Raw genomic sequence first — 7,936 nt, 5'->3', positions numbered from 1 at the left:
GGTCAAAATGACCACATTGAATTCATTTTTAGCTAGAACTTTTAAGAACACAGAGAAATGATACAGGTAACAAGGAAAGAAGAAAAATGAAGTTCCACTTTATTTTTAGTGCTTAGACTGTTGGGTCGAAGTTCAGTGGACCTCTTTTTAGATCGAATTAAATTTCCCTATGATTAAACCAGTTTACTCTTCCTTACAAGGCACTTGCAGCAGAAGCAGCAGCTTTCAGCACTTTTCCCCCAAAGAATAGAAGATCTATCCCACACTTCTTTATCTCATCAGTCGTCCAAGGTTACATTATTGGGTCCTTTTGCCATCACATGTCCCAACAGCCGTGACAATTGTAAATTTAGGCATAAGCCTAGATAGATGATGTTTTCTGAACTGAGATGGCCATAAACCTATCAGGAAATTTTTGGCTTCAGCTTGGTAAAAGTTGAGATATTCCATTTCACAAATAACAAAACCACTGATCTTTTTATGCCTTTATATAAAACAGTCCTTACCTATTTCTTAATAGATCAGCACTTTCAAACTCGAAATTGTTGTCATTGTTTTCTATTCTTAAACTTTAAAGTAACATCTGCTTTTCAACTCCAAGCCTTATTCACCATTCATTCAGCCAAACCTAGAACCTCTTGACGACAGGGCATTTAGTATTTCCTTACCTAGTTTCTGTTTCAACAAAGGTCTAATGATGAGCAAATAACACTGACATCCCCACATGAGAGGTTCCATTTGGGTTAGTCACCATCACAAAGGTCTTCACTTTCAACTTCACCCATAAGTTTTGTTTCCACATGTCTACATCTTTTAGCCCCAATTGCAAAAAATAATCTCAACTTATCTTGGTCCACAAGTTCTGATCCCTTCAACTATTATTTTTAACTAAATTCAATGGTGTTAATCTCTTTAAAGGTTATGAACATACTGGAGCCCAAAGTGAACCCTCAGAAAATGGATGAAAAAACATAATCAATATTCACAGCCATGTTCAACGTGAACATTCTCCCTTTGGATAAATTATAAACCATCAAATCCTCTCAAGCACTTCTTGCAAAACCATCAAATCCTCTCAAGCACTTCTTGCAAAACCAAAACCACTCTGGTACTCAGTACTTGTGTGTCTGCCTAGTTGGCTGGTTGCATGTTACTGTCTCCTACTTCCAATCATTTCCAAAGCCTTGTTCTATGCATTGGTTGCTGTCCCATGACTCCAATCCCCCTTTTCTGCCCTATGTTTAACACAAGGATTTGTTGGGTTTGAACTCCATTTCATTATATGGACAGTAACTCTGTTGAGACAACTTTAAATGCTGAATATCACCTCATGTTAATTAATTGACCAGCACCAGGCTGAAAACCTCCATTAGGGGAATGGTGCTACATCTAGACCTCATCGTTCACTGTTGTTTTCCATCTATAATTTTCTCTCGATGAATCTGTTCTTTAGGGTTTACAACAGTGCTGGAACATGCGCAAGATTTAACTAGCTTCTCACATACATCAACCAAGAAAGTAAACCAAGTAAAGAAGTTCCTACATGTTGGTCATCGTTGATACGTGTATTTGAATAGTTCAAACTTCAAAGTGACACGAAACTCTAACTTATCACCAGTTTCTTGTGGTAGAGATCTTTCAAATGTTGGCAATAATGTGCTGCATTAGGCCGTAGGTTCATCTGGTTAACACACTGAATATTTTCCTGACAATTGAGATTCTGGAAATGTAAGTTCAATTAATACCTACAAGTTATGTGTACCAAACCAGATCATTCTAGGAGCAACAACAGCAAAATACATACCCTTCAACCGGAATAACCTCCTTTCCTCTTAAATTCCACTTTCTTTTAATTTTAAAAGAATATGTTTGCAGTTATAAGAATTATTCACCAAGAACAGTAGCTCAATAAGCAACAGTTCCGCTAAGAAAAGAAAATCGAATTCATATTTCTTCCTAGAAGGACGTCTGACTCAGACATCACCACACCAGATAGCTGAAAGACACAGAGGGAGAATAATAAATACCTGGAAATTGCTCTGGAACCGTAGGTTTGCGGGAGATCTGAGGCTTTCGAATCCTCTCAATTAGAAATTGCTCTCGAACCGGGACCTGATCGAACAAGATTGATTACCCTTAGAACTCCTAATTTGGTAAGAAGTTCTAGTTTTACCCGACATTCTTAAACGAATTTTATCCTAATATACTTACCTTTTCAAACATTCCCATCTGAAATCTGAGTCGATTTTCAAGATCGAATACAAATAGGAGTCTGATCAGATTAGGATTAGGATTAGGGATATATAATATAAATAACCCCTCACCTCACCTCACCTCACCTCATCTCGTCTCGTCTCGTCTCAGTACCACTTTCATCTGAAATTCTATTCTTCATCTCCTGTGTTCTTCCTCTTCCTTCACGTCATCATGCTGCGTACTTCATCACATTTTGAAATTAAACAACATGCGTCAGCGTTCTTGACTGAACGTGAGAACCCCAAGAGACCCTTTTCTTTCTCAGAAGTCGGCGGAACCATCCGGTTCATAGTTCGAAATCAAAAGTTTTACACAATAACCCATACGATTAAAGGAGTCAATCTTGGAAGCTCTGATGATCCTGGAATTCATTCGTTGCAAGAAGAAATATTTCCTATTGAGGTCGGTATCCTGCTTAGCACTGAATCTTCTATGCGTTCTATCGGCCCTATGCTCGACCAGGTGCTACGCATCCCCTGCCCTGATCAGAGTCTGAAATTACAGATTAATCAGAGTCTGAAAATAGAGATTTCGAGGTTTGCTAGCTTTTGGGCCTCTGTCTGCCCACAGAGAAATGCTCGATCCTTGGATTTGGTCATAGAGCTTGATGTTCGGGAACATTACGATACGCTTGTAAGACTTGATGCGATCACGGTTCCAACACAAGCAGCACCGGAGCCTAAGATATTTGTCGGTACAAAAGAAGAGCTGTCTTCTTCTTCTTCTGCTTCTGCATGTACGATTTGCATGGATGAGTACGTGAGTGAAGTTGAGATCGAAGAGTTGCCTTGTTCACACTTCTTCCATCCAAAATGCATTTCTAAGTGGCTAGAACGGAACAACACCTGCCCGGTCTGTCGAAGCATACCTCCTAGAACAGAAGAAAGCCTGTGCGGTCCCGGTCAGTCGCCTAGCAATATCTCCTGTAACTTACATTTGGGGTTGGTTAGAGCCTTAGAGGTTATCATGTCCCAGCCTTCTAAGTGATTGAGCTGGGTTAACCGAAAAAAAAAGTGACTGAGGCTTTTTTTTTTTTTAATTTAGTTTTAGGTTTAATTTGGAAAACGTTGAGATGTATATTTGAGTTACATGGATTCTATTGCTCAGTCTATTTTCCAATTATTGTCTTTTCTCTTCATCTTTGTTTTTTCTTCTCTCTACCTAGAATTCTTTGCAGATCTTGAGATTATTTATTAGATTTTTATTCTTTCTTTGTGCATGATCTTATAATTTAATGTAAGAAATTGTAGATTTCTGATTAATGTAAATCATTTTCTTGTAACGAAGATTTAAGGGCCTGTTTGGTTACTTGAGTCTATAGATTTCAAATCTATAGACTTCAAATCTCTGGAGTCATGGTTCATAAAATTAACTGTTTGGTTAGCTTGAATTTTTAGAATGAAATTTGTAGATTTATCTTAAAAAAATATTTATTGAATTATGGTTCAAGTGTTTAACACTTTGATAATAGGGATGAAATCTCTGGATTTCACCTCATACCCAAAAATGTACAAATTCACATTTTTAGTGTAAAAATGTAAATCTCTAGATTTCATGAATCTAGGGATTCACACAACCAAACGACTAAAAATCTCCCATTTGTTATTCCAGAGATTTCAAATCTCTGAATTCATGTAACCAAACAGGCCCTAAAAAGCAATCAAAAGGTGTGTACGCAAAATTTAATCATTTTTTTGTGCCTACTCTAGTGTGTCTTTGGAAACCCTAATGGCATTACAATCTCTTTCTGGTAATTTAATAGTATTACAACAAATCATGAAAAGCCAATTAGTATTATAGCTAGTACAGTATTGGATCACTGAATGAAAATTTTAATATAAAGTTGTGAGATAAAAGCTCAGGAATTGTAGACGAAATGCCAACAGAAATAATGTATCTAAATGAAAAACGCCATAATAGAATCTAATTAAACTAAGTATTAAAGTATCAATATCAAATATTATTTTGGTTAAGTTATTTTAAGAGGCACACCATCTTGTATTAAGCATTGTTCCAAATTAGCAAATATGTTTTGGTACAATTCAACGCATACCCTTTTATGCCAATGGTGGGTTAGTAGAGCGGTTAAAAGCTCAACCTCTCACGGGAAGGTCCTGAGTTCTGTTAGGGTTAGGGTTTAAGCATGAGATTGCTTAAAGCATTATACCCTGAGTATCTAGATTGGAATACCCTGACCGTTGCTCCAACTAGTATTTATAGAATAAATACTGAGTTCTATTGGTAATTGGACTCTCCTACAAAGGCCCATTATATCATTAGATTGTAACTAATCTGATGGCTCATATTAGAACATAAGTTGAGTATGACTCGAATACCTCAACAATAAATTGGGTATAACTTAAGTACCTCAACATAAGTTGGGTATGACTCAAATACCTCAACAATATCCTCCTATGTTCTACATATGGTTCTAGCAGTAGTCCCATAAATGTAATGTTCAAACTCAATACAGAATCATTCATAACTTTCCAAAAGAGAATAGTATTCAATAAAATCCAAAAGAACACTTTAAATCAAAACATGAATTTTAGAACAAATCTAAACCCAATCTAATCAGAGTTCTTCTTGGATTGAATTACTTATTCTCACAAAGAACAATACAACTGTTCGTTGCATCCTTGAACGATTTACTCTTAAAGTGAATCTTTCCTATCGAGATCCATCCTGATAGCTTTGAGTGATTTTACTTGTCAAGTAAATCTTTCCATCAAACCAGGGAATTGGATTTGCTCCTCCATTTTCGCCATCCATTGCAAATTTACCAAAATATGAATTTCATAATATATGAAATTCAATCATTTGCATAAGTATCTAGCTCAATCAAAAGTACTTAGTACAACTGACATGATGACTAAAAAATCATTCGCATTCTTAGCAAGTTTTTATACAAAAACAAAATCTAAACGGTTTCTTTTACAACCATTCCATGTTTCTATTTGGAATCATGTTCAACATCATTTGCATTCTCATCAAGTTTCTATACAAGAACAAGATCTAAACGGTTTCTTTTACAAGAACCATTCCATGTTTCTATTTGGAATCATGTTCAACATCATTTGCATTTTCATCAAGTTTCTATACAAGAACAAGATCTAAATGGTTTCTTTTACAAAGAACTATTCCATGTTTCTATTTGGAATGTTAGAGTTATCGTGTCCAACATTGTTTATTGGTTATATCATCAAATTTGGGATGATAAACCTTTCTATGGAAGACATATCATCAAATGTAGAATGATATAAAGATAACAATAACATCATCGAAACATATCAACAATTTTCATATTCCTTGAATGGAATAATAAGGTAATCAAGCTTCACACAAAGGTTGTTATATCATCAATGTGGAATGATTTCACAAACCTCTATACTCCACAATCCTGCCAAATTATCTGAAATATGCAAATTATCATGAATGCTAACTATGGTTAGATGAAATTCGAACAATTCAAAATAACATATAATGGATAAAGACCTATCTATTTATATGGTCTTTAACCCCATCTCCCCCATAATTTGAATGTTCGATTTGTATTTCAATCCCTTTGTAAGGACATCTGCCATGTTCTATATTGATCACACATCAACTAAAGTGATCACTTCTTGTTTTATTAGATAATTCAGCACAATCTGCATTAGCCTAATTTGTCTCCTCTTACCATTAAAGAATGAGGCATTAGCTATCATCATTGCTACTCGATTATCACAAAAAAAATCTTTAAATTAATCAAAGGAATATCCAGGATTAGATCTTTTATCTACTATCTGCCTTATCTCTTGTTAAGGCTAGAGAATATAATTCTGATTCCATAAAAGATAGAACTCAAAACAATATAGGTTCATCTTGGATTTCCTTTCAACAGCTACTTCACCTAGTGTAAAAATAATCACTAGTAGATTTGTTGTTTCTATTTCTGAGCAATAAAATGCATCAAAATTATCCTTCCAAAATTTGAGAATGTCCAATTTAGAGAAAAGCATAATTTAAAGTTCCATTAAGGTATCTCATTAGCCTAATAAATGTAAACCAATGCTCTCTATTAGGATTACTAGTGAATCAACTCAGCATGCCTACTGTATAGGCTATGTCCGGCTTAATGCAACTTATTGCATACAAGAGACTATTAATCAATTTAGAATAATCTAACTAATTCATAGCTTCACCATCATTCGGTATAAGCTTTGTTATAATCATATGATGTCTCTACTAGTTTGCATTCACTGTATCATTATCTAGAAAATAGATTTTCAATATAGCTAAATTGGCTAAGGGTAATTTATTGCCTAGAAAAACTTACTTTCATGCCAATAATGGTATCTACAACACCACGATTTATCATGTCAAATTCTTTAGCTAAGGTTTCTCTAATATCATTCACTACAAAATGATCAGAACCAATAGTCAACATGTCGTCTACATATAACCAAATAATTATGACCTTATTCGATACAGACTTATAGTAAAGGCATTTATCAGAGTTACTCATTTGAAACCCAAAGCTCTTTACTTATTTATTCAATTTTTTTTTTTTTTGTGCCATAATTTAGGTGCTTATCTTAGATCAAAAGACTAAATTAAGTTATAGTCTTTATGTTCAAAACCCCTTCATGACATACCCTTCAAGTTTGTTCATGTAGGTTGTATAATAAATACTCTTTGTCCATATCATTCACTTTATCAGAATTCACAAAATTTAAAACCAATATGAATAACTTATATGAAACAAAAATTTAGAGACATGTCCTTTTATTTACAAGACCAAGAATTGACGAGACAAGAATCATGAGACTGAATAAAAAACACATTAGTGTTTTATAGAACAAATTTAGACTCTTTCATCCAAATTTTGCTTTTCTCTTTCTTGCATTGATTTTAGACCCAATGAAGGACTCTAACTCGGTCAAGTTAATTGGACGCATATCACCATTCAGGTGTTCTCTCTCTTTTGCCCTCTTTTTTTTTCTTCAAAAAAATGTTAAAAAAAAAATCTTTACAGAGGAGAGTAAGTGGCAATTTCATCCTGGAGTAAGCTTCATTGCAAATTGTAGATCTTTTCCACTTGAGAAACTATAGGTCCAACAGAGTCCAAACCTAGATGGAAACCTAGTGGCCACTATAGAAACGTTAAGCAGTCAGTGGTGCGGCATCTTTTAGCCTTCACCCCTTTTCTTTTCCTTTATTATTAATCAGTATCAAATCCCTTTCAATATGGCAGTGGGTTCTACACTTATCAGAAAGAAAAAAAAAAAAAAAAAAAAAAAAAGGAACCAACAGAATAACTGTGTCGGTGCCGTAGGGATACATGATTTCCTTTTTCTTTACCAATTTTCAGATCCGTTATCCCATAGAATTGAAATTCTCACAACATATTGGACAAGAGCATCATTGAAATGACTACAGATTCTAGAATAGAGAATATACAAATGAAGATCAGAGTAAACCAAACATAATTGGTTGGACTTGAAACTTGCCTATTTGATATTATCTGCATATGGTTTTCAACGAGAATCGAGAAAGATGCAAAAGAGATGACTCACTTGGATGAGGATGGACCAGGGGAATGATCCTCCCAAAGAGGTTGAAACGAGAACCGTCCCAGAAATCTCAACTATATGGAATTTTAAATTCTCAGTATGGTCACTAGGATTATAGAAGTAAT

Source organism: Hakea prostrata, chromosome 2 (genome assembly GCF_041222555.1).
Source record: "Hakea prostrata isolate BN-2017 chromosome 2, UWA_Hpros_2, whole genome shotgun sequence".
NCBI lineage: Eukaryota > Viridiplantae > Streptophyta > Magnoliopsida > Proteales > Proteaceae > Hakea > Hakea prostrata.
Note: the sequence above shows the minus strand (reverse complement) of the source record.